This window comes from Myodes glareolus, chromosome 26 (assembly GCF_982192425.1).
Source record: "Myodes glareolus chromosome 26, mMyoGla1.1, whole genome shotgun sequence".
Taxonomy (NCBI): domain Eukaryota; kingdom Metazoa; phylum Chordata; class Mammalia; order Rodentia; family Cricetidae; genus Myodes; species Myodes glareolus.
Window position 1 is genome coordinate 45,968,144 of NC_142051.1, and position 21,047 is coordinate 45,989,190.

Consider the following 21,047-nt stretch of genomic DNA (forward strand, 5'->3'; position numbering starts at 1 on the left):
TTAATGAAAATAAAGAAACAACATACTCAAACCTATGGGACACAATGAAAGCAGTGGTAAGAGGAAAGTTCATAGCACTAAGTGCCCAATTAAAGAAAATGGAGAAAGCATACATTGAAAACTTAACAGCATACCTGAAAGCTCTAGAAAAAAAAGAAGTAGACTCACCCAGGAGGAGTAGAAGACTGGAAATAATCAAACTGAGGGCTGAAATCAATAAAATAGAAACACAGAAAACAATCCAAAGAATCAACAAAACAAAAAGTTGGTTCTTGGAGAAAATCAACAAGATTGACAAACCCCTAGCCAAACTAATCAAATGGCAGAGAGAGAACACTCAAATTAATAAGATCAACAATGAAAAGGGGGACATAACCAGAGACACAGGAAATTCAGAAAATCATTAGATCTTACTACGAAAGCTTATATGCCGCAAAGTTGGAAAATGTACAAGAAATGGACTTGTTTTTAGATAAGTACCATTTACCAAAGTTAAATCAAGACCAGGTAAACAATCTAAATTGACCTGTTAGTAGTGAAGAAATAGAAGCTGTTAGCAAAAACCTCCCCACCAAAAAAAGCCCAGGACCAGATGATTTCAATGCAGAATTCTACCAGAACTTCAAAGAAGAGCTAATACCTATACTCTTTAATGTATTTCACAATATAGAAACAGAAGTGTCATTGCCAAATTCTTTTTATTTAGCGACAGTTACCCTGATACCAAGAAAAAACAAAGACACACCAAGAAAGAGAATTACAGGCCAGTCTCGTTCATGAACATTGACGCAAAAATTCTCAACAAAATCCTGGCAAACCGAATCCAAGAACACATTAGAAAAATTATCCATTATGATCAAGTAGGCTTCATCCCAGAGATGCAAGGCTGGTTCAACATATGCAAATCTATCAATGTAATCCATCATATAAATAAACTGAAAGAAAAAAAAAACATATGATCATTTCATTGGATGCTGAAAAAGCCTTTGACAAAATTCAACACCCCTTTATTGTAGAAAGCTGCATGGAGCCACGCCTTTAAGATGGTGCCAGCTGCCGCCCTCCATGAGTCCAAAAGCGAGTGCTCTCTGTGGCAAACAACTCCTTTTATGGTTATGGCCTGTAACTCGCTATGATCGTGTGTCGCTTGCATATGCTTGAGCCTATGGGCGATAGCCACATGGCACTCCGGGATAGGTGACCATAGGCTATATAAGGGCTGGGAGAGGTCTGCCTGGGGAAAGAAACAAGAGAGAAGCCATTGTTCAAGGTCCTGAATAAACTGCCTGCAAGAAGAGCTCCGGTGTCGTGTCGTCATTGCTGGCTTGAGGCGGTCATGACAAGTGGTGGCCCGTACGGAGAAGAAGCCCTTCCTCTCCCTGGAGCCCAGAATTGGCAGCAGTCAGGGAGTGCACCAGTAAAGTCCTCGGGTAAGTTTGGGGATCTGTGATAAAAGCAGGATTAGTGACCGCGTCAAGAGCAGGGTTAGAGTTTCGCGAAGCAGATAGTCTAGGTAGGGAACCAAAGGAGAAAGCAGCACCACAGGCTGTAAGAGCACAGCCAAGAGCTGTCAAGTCAACAAGTGGCTTCGCTAGCTGTCAAATCGAAACCAAAAGAAGTGGTTTTGCGAGCTGTCAGAATTGCCAGACACTATTGATACGGTGCTCTAGTTCATCATTTTTACTTGTGTGTGTAGGGAGTGTATTGAGAATTCTCAGTGAACATGGGGAATTCTCCTTCATACCCAATTTTTCTGGCTCTTAATGAGCTACTTAGATCTAAGAGTCTGAGAATAAGAAAAGGCATGTTGGACAGATTTTTAAATGAATGTGATACAGTGGCTCCCTGGTTTGCAGTCTCAGGCAATCTTAATGTAGCGTCTTGGGAAAAACTGGGATGTGATCTTGATTTTGCTGTGGAATAGGGTAAGCTAAAAAAGGTGGTTAGGCCGATTTGGAGACTAGTACGAGGGTGCCTGGAAGATTAAAGGTGTAGTAAAGCTATGGAGCATAGTCAGGCTGCTTTAGAAAAATTACAGGAAGAGAGATCTGAGTGAGCAGCGTCAGAAAAAGTCAAGTCAGATACGGGGTCAGACAAGAAGGAAAAGGGAAAGGCACCCAAGAAAGGACAGGCAAGACTATACTCTAGTCTGTCAGAGTTAGAGGATTAAGATACCAGCATCTCAATGGAGTCAGGGGAAGATGAGAAAGGAGAGGAGGCGGATATGACTCCCCTAGAATCTCTTCGACAGTCTACGTATCAGATGAAGATCAGGAAAAAGGCCAGGGAGAAGCAAAATTCAGGACAAAATAAAGAAGAAGGGCAAAGCTTAACCCCTTCGGCTCCACCTCTGTATCCGGAAGTGGTTGGCGCTGAAGGAGGAATGACTTTCAACCCGGAAGTGTGGAAGGAAGTAAGGACAGGGATGTTGACAACTTTTCCAGTATTTCAAGACCAGCAAGGTAATAGATATCATGAGCCATTAGATTTCAAAATTGTTAAGGCCTTAGCAGAATCCATTCGGACTTACGGCATTTCTGCTGCCTTTACAATGGCTCAAGTGGAAGCCTTACACAGATATGCGATGCTTCAGCAGACTGGACGAACCTTGCAGGGGCTTGTTTTCCCCCTGGTCAATATCTAGATTGGAAAGCATTTTTCATTGAATTTGCCAATGTTCAGGCAGCAAGGAATTTAGCTGCTGGGGGTGCTCAAGCAGTTTGGGATGCAGATATGCTATTGGGGCAGGGCAGATTTGCTGCTCAACAAAATGGGTATCCCCCTCAGCTGTATGATCAAATAAATAATCTTGCCACTCGAGCATGGAAATCATTGTCCAATAAAGGGGAAGTTATTGGCAATTTAACAAAGATTACACAGGGATCTGTGGAACCATTTTCTGACTTTGTGGCTAGAATGGTAGAAGCAGCCAGCAAAATATTTGGTGACCCTGACACTGCTATGCCTTTTATCAAGCAGCTGGTATATGAACAATGTACCAAAGAATGCAGGGATGCCATTAATCCACACAGGAGCAGAGAGCTGGAATATTGGATGAAGTTGTGTAGAGAGGTTGGAGGACCACTGACTAATGCAGGCTTGGCAGCTGCTGTCCTACGGTTAGGAAAAGGTAGGGATATTACAGGAGTCTGCTTCAGTTGCAGTCATGCAAGGCATTTAAAATCTAATTGCCCTCGGAGAAGCGCTGGTCGACAAAGTAATCAGGGACCAGGAGATAGTCAATGATATTCTTTAATGTGCCAAGGAAGAGCCCATGTTACAAGAAGCCTACAGTGTCTTAGTAGACCTGTTGCAGGCAAAAGGGCTACATATAGCCCCAGAAAAGGTACAACAAGATAAGATGATTAATTTTTTGGGATCTAAAGTGACACATGATCAAATTGTTCCACAGAAGGTGGAAATTAGGAAGGAGCATTTACATACTTTGAATGATTTTCAAAAATTACTAGGAGATATAAACTGGATAAGAGGCAGCTTAGGTATGACTAATGATGAATTAAGACCTCTATATAAGATCCTGTCAGGGGATGCAGCCCTGGACTTCCCCAGGTACTTGACTGATGAGGTCAGACAAGCACTTGCTTTGGTAGAAGAAAGACTATCCAAGGCGTTCTTAAAAAGAGTAAAATCTATGGAGAATATTGCACATTGTATTCTATCTACAAATTTACAACTTACAGGTATATTATGGCAAGAGGGACCACTGCTGTGGATCCATCCTAAAATTTCCCCTGCTAAATCTATAGAATATTATCCCACTGCTGTGGCTATACTTGCTCAGCAGGGTGTCCTAACCTGTTTACAACATTTTGGATGCCCGCCTAAGATGTTGCTAGTCCCATATGATAATGCTCAAATGAAAGTGTTATGTGCCACCATCGATGATTGGACCATCTTGCGTTGATCTTATTCCGGATACATTAATTGTCATTTTCCTAAGCATCCTCTCCTGTCATTCTTTAAAGAACACCCTGTAATTTCCCCTAAAATAACTGCTTCACAGCCTATACCAGGGGCCAGTGTTATATTTACAGATGGATCCAAAAAAAGTTGTGGAGTCTACATGGTGGATTCTGCAGAGCCTGTTACACACCAATTTTCCCAAGGAACCCCCCCAACATGTGGAATTAGCTATAGTAGTAGAGGTTTTTAAGGCTTGTTCCTTTGCATTTAATTTGATTTCTGATTCAGCTTATGTAGTTAATGTTTTAAAACATCTTGAATGTGCTGGACTTTTAAAAGCATCAAGTTAAGTACATGCATTATTTGTCCAACTACAGTGCCTTTTATGGCAGAGAAAACATCCCTTTTTTGTGCAACATATTCAAGCACATACAGGTTTGCCAGGCCCTCTAGCTGCTGGCAATGACAAGGTTGACCAGTGTACCAGACAAGAATGGATGTTTCTTGCCTCTGCCCTGCAGAGGGCTCATGACTTTCATAAAGAGTTTCATGTTAACGCCAAAAGACTACAACAAAAATTTGTCATTTCCCATGCCGATGCACGCAAGGTGGTTGTGGATTGTCCACAATGTGTCATATATCATCATCCTCAAACTTTGGGGGTCAACCCGCATGGATAGCTCCCCCTTAAACTGTGGCAGATGGATGTTACTATTATTTCAGAATTTGACAAACTGAAGTATGTACGTTTCTGTGGATACTTATTCTGTTATCATGCATGCCACTCCCATGACAGGGGAAAAGGCGAACAATGTGATTGCCCACTGTTTAGAAGCATGGGCAGCATTGGGCAAGCCCCAACAGCTAAAAACAGATAATGGCCCTGCCTATACTGGTAAACAGTTTACATCGTTTTGCCAACATATGGGTGTTCACCTTGTACACGGATTGCCTTATATCCACAAGGCCAAGGCATTGTGGAGCATGTCCATCGCTCCTTAAAAGAAATGCTTCAAAGACAAAAAGGGGTAATTGACTTAGAACAATCCCCTAAGAATAGACTTTCTTTGGCCTTATTACCTTGAATTTTTTAAATTCGGATAATTCCAACCAATCTTCAGCGGACAGACATGCTTGTCCAAATAGCCAACCTAAAGGTCTAGTGAAGTGGAAGGACATTCTGACAGGGGTCTGGTATGGCCCTGATCCCGTGCTGGCATGGGCACGAGGTTGTGTTTGTGTTTTTCCACAGGATCATTTGGACCCTATTTGGGTACTGGAATGCTTGGTGAGAAAAGTACAGGTGCAGAGGAACGACAAGCAAGATGACGCCTCAGACTGTGAACCTGCTGATGGTGACGGTCCTGATGTCCCTGTTGTTGATCCAGGCCAATGAACAAATCTTGTGGGTCATAGCAAAAGCATGGCCAATTCCTATACCTGTTAATTCTATGTCAAAAGTTTAAAACTAATAAGAAAAATTCTTGGCCCTGGTTTCAATGGATCCTTTCTAATGAAAGAGGGGCCTTTTCATCCCTAGATCCTTTTGCTGCCCTTCATAATTTGACTGTTCATAATTTACTTAACATCTCTGCCAGCAGAGATACGAAGGGTGTTCTTTCAAATGTTACTGTATGACTAATATTACCAATGCCACAGAGGATGTGATCCATTGTAATTCCTCTAAGGCAACTTGCCTCACAAGTCAATGCTGGAATGGTACTTATGACACAGCTGTGGTGATGAGAGTTCCCACATATGTTCCAATCCCGGTCAGAGTTGATACCGGTACCTTCCCAATCGCTAATTTGCTCAGAACAAAACGAGACTTTGGAATAACAGCAGCCCTAGTCTCCGCAATTGCTGTATCTGCTGCAGCTGCCATGACTGCTGCTGTTGCCATGGCTGCAACAACTTAGATTGCAGAGACAGTTAATGAAATTGTGGAAAGAACAGCCTCCACAATGACCACTTTGAAATCCATCGATGGTCATTTTAAAGATGGCATTTTGACAGTAAACCAAAGAGTAGACCTCTTGCAAGAGCAAGTGGATGATTTAGTAACCTTAACCAGTGTAGGATGTATTCATACCCTCTCCACTTTATGCATCACTTCCAGATTGGCTGAGAATTTTACAAAGAATAGTAACCTGAGCCAGCAGCTGAGCACATACCTCCAGGGAATCTGGAGCAAGGAGTTCGAGAACCTGACGGACACCTTGATCAATCAGATTATTTCGCTGAATGCCACACAGCTGGAGTTACCTATTGCTGATGCTTTTCTTAATATGCTGAAACAGACTTTTAGTTACTTTAAGGAGTAGGCGGGAATAGGAGCCCTGACAGGTCTAATGGTGCTTGCCTCCTTGGTGTGTCTGTGGTACATATGTCGCATACGGACCTCACAGCATCACAACACAGCTATGATCATCCAGGTTTTTACAGGCATTGAAGCAGGACAGTCTCCCCAAATATGGCTAGCTATGTTAAAAGATGGTTGACACAGATTGCGAGGCTTGTGCACTGCACTTGAGAGCTCATAATGTTGGTCTCAAGAAGAGCAAGTCTGATTGCATGTGGGTTGGTTCCTGATCTCCCACCTCTGTGCAAAAGGCACCAGGCAGATCTGGCATTTCTCTGGATGGACAGCACCTGGCTAGACATCAGTATATTGCTACTAATTTTTTGACAGGGATCAGACCTCTACTTTTACATGTTGCTTGTGTGAAAACAAAAAAGGGGGAACTGTAGAGAGCTGCGCCTTTAAGATGGTGCCAGCTGTCACCCTCCCCGAGCCCGAACGTGAGCACTCTCTGTGACAAACAACTCCTTTTATGGTTATGGCCTGTAACTCGCTATGATCGTGTGTCGCTTGCATATGCTTGAGCCTATGGGCGATATCCACATGGCACTCCGGGATAGGCGACCATCGGCTATATAAGGGCTGGGAGAGGTCTGCCCAGGGAGAGAAATGAGACAGAAGCCATTGTTCAAGGTCCTGAATAAACTGCCTGCGAGAAGAGCTCCGGTGTTATCATTGCTGGTTCGAGGTGGTCGTGACACTTTATGATAAAGGTGTTGAAGAGATTGGGGATACAAGGATCATACCTAAATATAATAAAAACTATTTACAGCAAACCAACAGCTAACTTCAAACTGAATGGAGAGAAACTCAAAACCATTCCACTAAAATCAGGAACACGACAAGGCTGTCCACTCTCCCCATACCTCTTCAATATAGTGCTTGAAGTTCAAGCAATAGCAATAAGACAACATAAGGGGATCAAGGGGATTTGAATTTGAAAGGAAGAAGTTAAACTCTCATTATTTGCAGATGATATGATAGTGTACATAAGCGACCCCAAAAACTCTACCAAAAAACTCCTACAGCTGATAAACACCTTTAGTAATGTGGCAGGATACAAGATCAACTTCAAAAAAATTGGTTGCCCTCCTATACACAAAGGATAAAGAAGCAGGGAGGGAAATCAGAGAATCTTTACCTTTCATGATAGCCACAAATAGCACAAAATATCTTGGAATAACTCTAATCAAGGAAGTGAAAGACCTATTTGACAAGAACTTTAAGTCTTTGAAGAAAGAAATTGAGGAGGATGCCAGAAAATGTAAAGATCTCCCCTGCTCTTGGATTGGGAGGATCAACATAGTTAAAATGGCAATTCTACCAAAAGCTGTAGTGAGGAGCTGCGGGCAGGCCTGCTTTTCGCCTCACCCGGCTCCCGCACAGCTAGCTTAGCCCCAGAAATAATAACACACAAATTATATTCATTTAAGCACTGCCTGGCCCATTATCTCTACAGAGTTAGTTACTGACTAACTCTCATATCTTGATATTAACCCATTTCTAATAATCTGTATAGCACCACGAGGTGGTAGCTTACCAGAAAAGATTCAGCATGTCTGACCTGGTGGCTGGCTGCATGGCTTCTGCCTCATTGCCCTCTTCCCAGCATTCTATTCTGTTTACTCCGCCTACCTAATTTTCTGTCCTATCAAAGGGCCAAGGCAGTCTCTTTATTGACCAATGAAACTAACACAATAGACAGATAACCCTCCTCCATCATTTCCCCTTTTTCTGTTTAAACAAAAAAGAAAGGCTTTCATTTTAACATAGTAAAATTACACATAACAAAACAGTTATCAAGCAAGAATTACAGTCACAATATTTATAACTATATCTTTATCATAATAATGGAAAACTATAACTGCGACTAGCCATTCATTAACTCCATCAAAGACTCCAGAAGGATATATTACCTAAGTAAACAAGAAGTAAACAACTTCCAAAACTCTAGAAATGACAGAGACATCTCACTGCCTGGCCAGTCACCCAAAGTTCCTCTGTATCGTTGGGGCACCCATCTTCGGCCTTCAGGCCCATAATATCCAGAGACATTTCCATGAAGCAGGAAATTTCAAAGGCAGTTCAGTCACTATCTGCTGTGTCCTGCAGAATGTCTCGCAGACTCTTTCATGAATCAGGAACCCCGAAAGATCATCTCACCTTTAGGCAAGTTCAGCAGTCCTCTCTCTGTGGGTTCTCTGTGTCCAGTTTATACAACAGTCCAGGCAAGAGCAGTTTCTTGCCCAAAATGGCTATCAAACTCCATAAGGAGCCTCTTCGATGCCCATCTTCCTCTTGAGGTAGATTGGTGCTGCCAGGAGCAGACATGTCTCATTGTCATGAAAAGTCCTAAGTTATTAAAACATTAAATGCCATGTTCTGTAGTCTTTGAAAGATATGAATGTCTATCTGAAATATATCTATGCACTTCTAGAAAATCAGACTAACATTACTACAAGCTTGACTATTATCGATGATTATCCATTAACAACCTATATTTTTAATTATACATTGTATTTTTATATGAACTACACAATCAAAATCAGAAATATATACACATATAACAAAATTGACCTTAAAATCCATACCAATGAAATTATTCATATCTATATCATATCCCCCTTTAAATGTAAAAGAACATTTATAAACAATATTTGGGAATATGGATGTAGTTATTTCTCTCCAAACTTCTTCCTGCTGTATAGGGGCGCTGTTAATCAGGTCTTTCATGGTAAAACCTGTCTGCCAGGTTCATCTCAGTTGGCAGTTGAGTGAAATAATTTCTTGAGGGTGTTCTCAGCAACCTTTCAGGAGGATGTGGTCTATCATACCATATTTGGATAGAAGCAATCCACAGGGTCTCATCCTCTGTGAAAACAAAAGAAGGACCTCCTTTCCAAAGCATCATATTCTTAGAACAAAATTTTGAAGTCAAGGTATTTTCAACATATCTATCTTGGATTAGTTCAGCAGCATTTATAAACAAATATCTTTTAGCAGCTGTTGCTCCTTCCTCAGCATTCAAACAATTCAAGGAGAGCATAATAGCATACAGAATCAAGATTCTCTGTGTATTTTCCATCTTTATGCAGCTTTATTTTAACCTCTATTTTTTTTATTTTTACTTTTACTTTTTGAGACAGGTTCTCTGTATATCTTTGTCATGGAATAACTCTGTAGACCAGGCTGTCCTTGAACTCACAGAGATCTGTCTGTCTCTGCCTCCCAGGCATTGGGATTAAAGGTGTGTACTACCACACCTTGAAGTCACAGAGGTCAATCTCTACCTCTGTCTCTTGAAGTCACAGAGGTCAATATGCCTCTGCCTCCCAGGCATTGGGATTAAAGGTGTGTACCACCACACCCAACTACTCCCTTTTTTTTCCTTTTTTACTTTTAAGAACTTTAACCTTTAGCCTGCATATATTTTTAACATACTGTAAACCATTTAGAGGTTTTATTTGTCTTTGAATCTCTCTTTACTGTATATCTCTCTTTTTCTGACTACATGAGCCTTTAATTTACTAAGCAATATGGAGAGCTGTGGCTTTGACAGCTAGATCCATCTCATTTTTTAGCTTTCCAGTCTCATGACTGAGATACCAGTCAGAGCTGCAGTTTACTGCCACAACTCTATGACGTTTCAAGGTCCTTGCTAGCAAGCAAGCAGCATCATCCTGCTCACAGACCACACTCAGTTGGACTGCCTGCCTGAAAGAGTCAGAGTTTGCCCTGGCAGGACAGCCCATAAAGCCGACATTTTAAAACAGCACAGCTTTTTTCCTGCTACAGCTTAAAACCGAAAAGCATGCATTAAGCTTTTCATCAACACCGTTTAAGTGTTTCGTGGCAGGACCTCTTAATGAGCTGCAAGGTTTTGCAGCTAAAGCTGAGTCAGGAAGCCTCTCTTAAATGAGAGCCTTGCTTGCCTCTAGCAAGCAAAGTAGACCCGAGAAATTGCTGCTACCAACAAAACAAGCTTTACTCTATTCTTTCCCAAGCTTTCTCAGGCTTTCTGTGGATTCAGTTATCCACGTTGGGCGCCATCTGTTGTAAGGGGTTGCTGGCAGACCTGCTTTTCGTCCTGCCCGGCTCCTGCACAGCTAGCTTAGTCCAAGAAATAACAACACATAAGTTGTATTCATTTAAATACTGCCTGGCCCATTATCTCTACAGAGTTAGTTACTGGCTAACTCTCACATCTTGATTAACCCATTTCTAATAATCTGTATTACACCACGAGGTGTGGCTTACTGGGAAAGATTCAGCATGTCTGACCTGGTGGCTGGCTCCATGGTGTCTACCTCATTGCCCTCTTCCCAGCATTCTATTCTGTTTACTCCGCCTACCTAATTTTCTGTCCTATCAAAGGGCCAAGGCAGTCTCTTTATTGACCAATGAAACTAACACAATAGACAGATAACCCTTCTCCATCAAAAAGCAATCTATAGATTCAATGCAATCACCATCAAAATTCCAACAAATTTCTCCACAGATTGTGAGAGAACAATATTCACCTTTATATGGAAAAACAAAAATCCCAGGATAGCCAAAACAATCTTATATAATAAAGGAACTTCTGGGGGCATAACCATCCCTGACTTCACACTCTTTTACATAGCTACAGTATTGAAAACAGCTTGGTATTGGCATAAAAACAGAGAAGTTGACCTATGAAATCAAACAGAAGACCCGAATATTAACCCACAAACCTATGAATACTTGATTTTTGACAAGGGAGCTAAATGTATACAATGGAAGAAGAATAACATCTTTAACAAGTGGTGCTGGCCTAACTGGATGTCAACCTGTAGAAGAATGAAAGTAGATCCATATCTATCACCATGCACAAAACTCAAGTCCAAATGAATTAAAGACATCAACATTATTCTGACCACTTTGAACCTGATAGAAGAGAAAGTGGGAAGTAGTCTATAAGACATGGGCACAGGAAACCACTTCCTAGGTAGAACCCCTGTAGCACAGACAATAAGAGAATCAATGAATAAATGGGACCTCGTGAAACTGAGAAGCTTCTGTAAAGCAAAGGACACTGTCAGTAATACAAAAAGACTACCTTCTGACTGGGAGAAGATCTTCACCAACTCCTCATCAGACAAAGGTCTGATCTCCAAAATATACAAAGAACTCAAGAAACTAGACACTAAAACTCTAATTAACCCAATTAAAAAATGGGGTACTGATCTGAACAGAGAATTCTCAACAAAACTTCGAAAGGCCAAAAGACACTTAAGGTCATGCTCAACCTCCTTAGCCATCAGGGAAATGCAAATCAAAACAACTCTGAGATACCATCTTACCCCTGTAAGAATAGCTAAAGTCAAAAACACCAATGATAGCCTATGCTGGAGAGGATGTGGAGTGAGGGGAAGACTCATCCATTGTTGGTGGGAATTCAAACTTGTGCAGCCACTGTGGAAATCAGTGTGGTGGTTTCTCAGGAAACTGGGAGTCAACCTCCCTCAGGACCCATGAATTCCACTCTTGGGAATATACCCAAGAGATACCCTATCATACCACAAAAAACATTTGTTCAACTATGTTCATAGCAGCACTATTTTTAATAGCCAGAACCTGGAAACAACCTAGATGCCCCTCAATAGAAGAATAGTTAAAGAAGATGTGGAACATATATACATTAGAGTTTTACTCTTTGGTAAAAAACAATGACATTTTGAATTTTGCATGCAAATGGATGGAAATAGAAAACTCTTTACTGCGTTAGGTAACCCAGACACAAAAAGAAGAATATGGTATGTACTCAGTCATAAGTGAATTCTAGCTTAAAGGTCTTTGAGCCTAGTATTCATGATCCTAGAGAAGCTAAATAAGAAGGTGAACCTGAAGAAAATCATATAGTTATTCTCCTGGATATTGGAAGTAGACAAGATTGCCAGGCAACCTTGGGTACACGGGACGGGGGGAGGAAGGGGAGAGGGTTAGAGAGAAGGAGAGGGGGAGGATTGGGGAAAGCTTGAGGGAATGGAATGGGAGAGAGGGAGGAAAGATGGATTTGGCAGTAATGAAGTATATATCTCAACTAAGGGAGCCATTTTAGGGTTTGCAAGAGACTTGATTCTAGAGGGGTTCCCAGGTCCAAAGAGAGTTTCCCAGGTTGTTCCCTGAACAACAGAGGAGAGAGTGCCTGAACTGGCCTTGGCCCATAACCATACTGATGAATATTTTGCATATCATCATAGAACCCTCATCTAGCGAAGGATGAAGATAGAGACAGAGACCCACATTGGAACACTGGACTTAATTCCCTAGGTCCAAATGAGAAGCAGAATGAGAGAGAACGTGAGCAAGGAAGTCAGGATCAGAGGGAATCTTCATCCGACGATGAATGGAATTTAAGACAGAAACCCACATTGGAGCACTGGACTGAGCCCCCAAGGTCCAAATGAGGAGCAGAAGGAGGGAGAACATGAAAAAGGAAATCAGGACCATGAGGAGTGAGCTCACCCACTCATACAAGGGGACTGATCTTATGAGAGCTCACCAAGGCCAGCTGGACTGGGACTGAACGAGCATGTGATCAAACCGGATTCTCTGAATGTGGCTGACATGGAGACTGTCTGAGAAGCCATTGATAATGGCTCTGGGACTTGTTTTCTCTGTATGTACTGGCTTTTTGGGATCCTTGTCTGTTTGGATGCTCACCTTCCTAGACCTGGAGGGAGGGGGGAGGAACTTGAACTTCCCACAGGGCAGGAAACCCTGACTGCTCTTAGGACTGGAGAGGGAGAAGGAGAGGGAGTGGGGGGAGTGGGAGGGTATTGGGAGGAGGGGTGGAAGTAGAAACTTTTATAAAATTAAAAAAAAAAGAAATACAACTTAGCATGAAACAATATATATTCCCACTGGGGTAATCCAAATTAGACAAATGAAGCTAGAAACAAAATAAATTAGTTAAAAGGTACAAAGACTTTTTATATTTCAAGCCATAAAATATAGGTTGAGTAAATTTTACTGAGCTATATACATAATTCTCATAGACGTTTTATATTTCAAGCAATAAAATATAGGTAGAATACTTAAATTTTACTGAGCTATATACATAATTCTCTTAGCCCTTATAACCCATGTCCTGATCAAAACCAGAATGGTTAAGAATAAATGTTGCTAAACTAGGTTATAACACAAAGAGAGTGGGTAGAGACTGTCCTCTAGTCTTATTCTTTTCGTCTTTATGCCTTCTTCTGTCTATGGCTTCAAGGATAGATGTACTGAATGAAATGAAACAGTGATATGAAGGATACACGTAGACAGTATATTGTAGTCTTTTAATAAGATCTCGAACTCTTTCTGCTCTGGTTTTAGTGCTACAAAATTTCTTTGTTGGAACTGCAAACTGATAAAGCCCCTATGAAAATCATTGCAGAGAACTCACAAAAAGCTAAAATTAAGTCTGCCATATGACTCAGTTGTACCACTCCTTGAATTATACCCATCTGATTCACAATCTGACACCACAGACATTTCCTCAGTCATGTTCATTGCTGCTATCTTCACAATAGTAAAATGTAGAAATAAGATAAATATCCTTCAATTGATCAATGGACAATAAAATTGTGGTACATATACACTTTGGAATACTACAGCTGTTAATGAAATCATGAAATTTATAAATAATATGATTGAACAAGGAAATACCATATTGAATGAGATGACCCAGACCCGAAAAGACACATGTCACATATTTATCTCTCAATGAAAGCTCCTAGAAACAAATCTTAAGTTGTGCATACAGCTACAGATTCTGGACTAACTTCAGAAACCATGGAATATAAAAGAGGCCACTGTTATGGCATGAGTTGCATTAGAGAGCAGAATAGCAGCATATAAAATATCCATTCTGATAAACTGGAAAAGTGGAGCTTCTAAGGGAGAGGAAGGTGATTGAGAGACATATATACAAAGGAAGAAGAAAAGTAAAATTACAGTAATTATGAATGAAAAGTTATAAGTAACAATACTATTAACTACCTAAATAAAAATCCTATACTACATGTACTTTCATATATAAATATACATATAGTTTAAATAAAATTTTCTCATTTGGCCTAATGGTGCCCTCTCCAAGCATTAAAGACCACCTAATAGAATACCCAATACCAGACCCCTGTTTTGAGTTGTTGATCAGGGTTCTTCAGGAGATGACCAAAAACATGAAGACCATTGTTATTTTCCTTGATTGCCTACCAGAGGTGGAAGCTAAGTCCTTATTGCTTCAGATACAGAACCAGAAGACCCTGAGCTGGGATGTGACATAAATGCCTCCTTCTGAGTACTAATTTTCATGGCACAACAGGAACTATGCAAGCTTCCAAAGAAGGTGAAACAACCACCAATCCTACCTAGTTATGATGTCTTTGAATCACACCAGTGGCAAGCATGGCATTACAACCCTAAGGGTGCATTAGTGGCATGCATATCTTAGCAGTAACCAACCAATAGTTAAATGGACTTAAGAACCACTCAACAAGAGGGATGATGTAGGAGAGTCTTCTGTATTTCTGTTGCTTTCATTGGTTAATTAATAAAGAAATTGCTTGGCCTGATAGGTCAGAACGTAGGTGGGTGGAGTAGACAGAACAGAATGCTGGGAAGAAGGCAATGAGGCAGTTGCCATGACTCTCCTCTCTGAGACAGGCACAGGTTAGGATCTTTCCTGGTAAGTCACCACCTCGTGGTGCTACAAAGATTACTAAATATGGGTTAAAGCAAGATGTGAGGATTAGCCAATAAGAGACTGAAACTAATGGGCCAGGCAGTATTTAAAAGAATACAGTTTCCATGTAATTGTTTCAGGTAAAGCTAGCCGTGAGCCAGGCTATGGGAACGCAGCTCGCTGCTCTTTCTACAGAGGGAAGCCATGACTTAGACTGAAAACTTAGCCAATTACTTGGCTTTAGATTAGATCTTGGAGAGAAATCTACAACCACCACTTCACTAACTAAACATAATCCCTAAATATAGCCTGAACATTTGTCCTTGTACATGCAGATAAGTATTGTACATGCAGGAAAGTGTAGTTGTGGATAATTTCCTCATCAAGGAAATTCTCTTTTCAGCAGATGGGGTCCATTAAAGAAAATAATAACCAAACAAAATAGAGAGATGTAAAGCCAGATTCCAATAGATACATCTGAAATTATCCCCACACCTGAGGCTCAAGAACATTTTGAAAGAGTAGGCAGAATGACTGGGAGAGCCCAAGAATCAGTGAAGTGATCATGAAATTGTATCTCCTAGTCATGTCAGAAGTTTCACTAACATGATTGTCTAAATATGAGCTGAACATGATGATACCAATAGATATGTGAATGTGAATAGGGGAAAGCCCATGAGTCTGCAATCCTACAGAAAGTGCTAAAGAAAACTAAGGAATGCTGAGAAAGGGAAAAACTGTCTTTTCCAGGGAGGAGTGGACCAGTTTGCTATTCAATTTCAAATGATCAATCCTGAAAATACACACATGAGTAACATTATACAGACTGAGAGGTTATATTTAGGAATGTGTATATACAAACTAATCATATATGCATGCAACAAAAATTAATGAGAATGAGACTATGAATTTACCAAAGAGGAAGGAAGGGTATATGGGACAGTTTCCATCAATGAAATGAAGGAAAAACTAACTATAATATAATCTCAAAAAATTAAAAAAAACTTAGATGGAATAAAGTAAAATTTTCCAACATAATGCTTTTATTGATTTTTGGGAGGCATGTCACATAATGTGCCCCAATCACACTCACATTACATGTCTACCCCTTACCCTTTTGACCTCCTCACAAAAATAGGAGACAAAAATATGTATATGCAAACTCCAATTTGTGCCTCCCATATTATCCCTAGAGCTTGATCAAAACGATGTTTTAAGAATGGTGACTAGAAAATTGAGATCTCAACAATGTTTTGTGTTCTGAAACCAGGGATATTGCTCCAGTGTCATGCCAGTGTGCCAAGCTCTTCTTGGTATCTTCTTTGACAAGTCAGTGAACAGAGGCAAAGAGATTACTACTCATTTTCAGAGTAAGATAGAAAAACTCACATACTCAGTCTACTTATTCTTTAACCATATCCAAATCCACATCTATAATGATCCAAGTACCTCTGTCCCCAGTCATACCCATAAAATGCCTATAACTATTACTGTTATATTATAGGGAGAGCGTTTGACGAATGGAAATATAAAGGAATATAAAACATTGTTTTTCAGTCAGTCAAGGCATTTAAATGCTTTTCTTGTTTTCCCTGATTAAATTATTTAATTGTATTTTTATCTCTGGACTGCTTATTTTTCCCCAGCTGCTCATCTGAAATAACGACACAGAAACTGTATTAATTAAATCACTGCTCAGCCTATTAGCTCTAGCTTCTTATTGGCTAGCTCTTATATCTTAATTTAACCCATTTCTGTTAATCTGTGTATCTCCACATGGCTATGGCTTACCAGAAAGGTTCCATTTGGCATCTGTCTCTGGTAGCACTTCATGGTTTCTCACTGACTCTGCCGTCTTTCTCCTAAAATTCAGTTTAGTTTTCTCTGCCTATCTTTGTTCTGCCCTGCTATAGGCCCAAAGCAGTTTCTTTACTAATGAGTGGTAGTCACAGAATACAGAAGGGAAATCCCACATCATCTTCCCTTTTCTGTCTAAATGAAAAGGAAGATTTTAATTTGAACATAGTAAAATTGCATATAAAAAACAGGTATCTAGCAAGAATTGCAGTTACAAAATTTATATCTTCTTTATCTTTTATCATAACTAAGGAAAATTATAATTATAACTATGTATTCTTCAATTCCATCAAAGACCTTAGAAGGCTATATTACCTAAGTAAACAGGAAGTGCATTATAAGCAATTTCTAAAACTCTAGAATTGAAAGAGACATCTCACTGCCTGAACAGTCACCCAAAGTTCTTCTCTATTGTTGGAGCATCCATCTTCAACCTATAGGCCTATATATCTGGCAAACTTTCCCATGAAGCAGGAAATTTCAAAAACAGTTCTGTCTATATGGGCAGTTTGTCAGTCATTGTCTTCTGTACTCATGTACTACAAATGCAGACAAAAAGTGTGTGCAGGCCTCTTGGCTGATGGATTCTGTTTCAGTTCCCAGTGTACACAGAGGACTTCAGATCACTACTCTTTCTGCAAGTTTACTCCCAGGTAAATAAACCTTTACTAAACACTATTCTGAGCTATTGTGGAACTATTTTGTATGTCAACAAGCAAGAATCTACAGATGTCATGAGTTGATGGTTTATATCCACAATATGATGTCCAGAAGATAGCATTTCTTATCTCTTCTCCCTGACTTTTGTCTGCTACATTCTTCCTGTCCTTTAGCTATTGTGTACACATAGCCATGACTAGGAGAAGGTTGTATGAATGACTTATCTATTATTGAATACTCACAATAACTGCCTCTAAGCAATATTTTTACCAGCTAGGATTCTTGTTGGGCCTCCTTATCTTACAGATAAAGAATTAATTTTGAGGAAAAAGTAACTTTGTCTCTACATGTTTTAATAGAGAAATAGAGCTGCAGTAAGCAAGATCAAACATAATCCACAGTTGAAGAAAGGCTTTTATTGAGAGTGAGGAAATCATACCACAGAAAAAGACCCCTATTCTCCAAAGCAAAGAGGAATGTTAGGACTCCAGATTTTCCTTGAGTGCTGGGAGCCTAAGTTTTTTAAATGCAGTTGTCTCCTTAATTCTGTGTGGGTCAGTTTGAGGAAACACAAAAACTGATGGTTTATGACTTGTAAACATGCCCCAATCTGGCCTTGAAGATGTTGAGCTTGTTCACCTGCAGGGAGCCATACTGACAGGAGAAAAAGGCACAGGAGCTTTTTGTTTTAAGCTGCCAGGATTTTATCTCAGATCAAGAGGGTGAGAAGTAAGCCAGTCAACTTGGAAATTCACAATTTTTATTACACAGTCTTGTGCCTTCTTCCTATCTGTCTACTTCTCAGGGAGTCTGTCTTACTTCTAGTCTTTTAATATGACCAGTTATAAATCTCTGCATTCACTAGTGCTCACAATAATTAGAAGCTTTGTTATCCAAACTTGAGAAAGAACAAATCATAAACACAAGTGTTTATAAGGAATTTTAACAATGCAACCATTTATTCAAACAATGTCAGTAGCTGTACCCACCACCCACAAAAACCAGAGCCTATACTCTCCTTAGTCATGGACATGTAACCACTTTATACTACCAGATATGAAATTCCTCCTTTAGAACAGGCCTAAAATTCAATAAAATATTGATGATTTTATAATATGCAATGTGGACACTATGCTATGCTATAATACCAACCTGCTAGTTGAGATGTTCCACTGGTACAATAGTGGCATGACTGTTATGGGAGCTATCCAGTATGTTCTCATTAAGTCTGATGCCAAATTTTATGGTTGTTACTTGAACCTGGTGAAAGGTTCATGGCTTTGGATATAGTAGGTCTTAGAGTTGGCATATTGCTTCTGTTTTTCTAAATGGACATGTCAAACTGCTTCTTAAGTATTTATGTTTGTAATCATCTAGTAGTGCTGTGTTCAGCCTTGGTAAGATTTTCAGTATTGGTGAATAGAACTTAATGTGAAGAATATTTCCTTACATGTCTTTTAGCCATTTTAGAATCCTCTATTGAGAGTTCTCTGTTTAGGTCTGTACTCCATTTTTTTAATTGGATTATATGTTCTTTTGGAGCTAAATTTCTTGAGTTCTTTATATATTTTGGATTTCAGACCTCTGTCTGATGTGGGGTTAGTGAAGATCTTTTCCCATTCTGTAGGCTTTCGTTTTGTCTTGTTGACCATGCCCTTTACTTTACAGAAGCTTTTCAGTTTCTGGAGGTCCCATTTATTAACTGTTGATCTCAGTGTCTGCGCTGCTGAGGTAATATTTAGGAAGTGGTCTCCTGTGCCAATGTGTTCAAGTGTAATTCCCACATTCTCTTCTGTAAGGTTCAGTGTGGCTGCCTTTATGTTGAGGTCTTTGATCCATTTGGACTTGAATTTGGTTCATGGTGATAGATATGGATCTATTTTCATTCTTCTACATGTTGCTATCCAGTTATGATGGAACCACTTGTTAACTTAAGGAAATGTTCAACATCCTTATTCATCAGAGAAACACAAATTAAAACAACTCTGAGATTCCATCTTACACCTGTAAGAATGGCCAAGATCAAAAACACTCATAGGTGGTTTTTAAACATAAAGCAAAGAAAATCAGCCTACAAACCACAATCCCAGAGAATTTAGACAACAATGAGAACACTAAGGGAGACATACATAGATCTAATCTACATGGAAAGTAGAAAAAGATCTCCTGAATAAATTGGGAGCATGGGGACTTTGGGGAAGTGTTGAAGGAAGGAGGGAAGAGGCAGGGAGGGGAGCAGAGAAAAAAGTAGAGTTCAATAAAAATCAATAAAATGAAAGTAATGCAAAGAAATAACTGTGGCTGGTCAAGGGAACAAAATGTTACTATTGACTTCTTGACCCTCAAAGCAATTTCCCTGTTATCTGTCCCAAGAATATTGCAAAAGATTGGAATAAATGGATGGAAGAAGAATTAGTTATGAAATTCACTCCTTCCTGGAAAGTTCTTGCCAGTTTCTGGCTGTTGGAGGAGGGGAAGCCATTGTCTTTAGTGGTGTAGTCATTAGTTTAATAACTATTGATCTTCCAGGGGATAGTTCTACACCTATACAATTATAGGTGACTTGTTTGAAGTCAATACTCACAACCCAAAAATTAAAAGCAATACAAAAGAAATATTAGTTGGAGGGTGAGTTGTTGGGTTTGAAGTTGGTGGACTTGGTGAATTGGTTCAGAATGCACTATGTACATGAATGAAATTTTCAAACATATTATTTAAACAACAAAAAAGAATTTGAAGCAATGTTTCCTATTTTCTTTTATTTAATTTATTTTTATGACTTTGTAATATGAGTTTACTTGAAGAGGCAAACAATCTAGAGCTTTAAAGACATTATTTTTATTTTTTTTTACTCTCTGAGCTGTGTCTTTGTGAAAAAAATCCTGCAGAGTTAAAGGATATATTTCATATGTTCACTCAATGTCTTTTTTTCTCAAAGGGCAGATAACATCTGGAATTGTGCTATTTGAAGTAGCAATATAGTTCAGCTAAAGAAACAAACATGCATAGTTTGTCTGAATTACCTAGTGAGGCCATAAGTTATTCCAAAGAGGAAAAGGATAGAATTATCAAACTCCGAAAACTCCAATACTTGTTTTTAAACTGCCCCAACATAATTTTTATTGAAAATAATGTTATAGGTTACTTTAAAATGACTTTTTATTGGTAGATATTAATTATATACAGTTATCTGGTAAAGTATGACATTTTGAAATGTATATGATTAAATCACATAATTGACATCTCTATCATCACACATGTTTATAATTTCCTTTGCCTGAGATTATTAAATTTTGAATATATTAAAATATATAGACATTTCTGTGAATTACAGCTATCCTAATACTGTATAGAACATTAAAAGTTATTCCTTCCTCTTTTACCAAATGTTTTTATTACAAGTCGCCAAGCTTTTTATATTATGGCTCTCCTTTATTGATGACTAAAGGCAAAAGATTACTGCTTTAATTAGCTCCATTGTTTTCCATATGTCACCTGTGTCGAGGGAAATTCAGGCATTACAGATCATATTGAAACATACCCTTT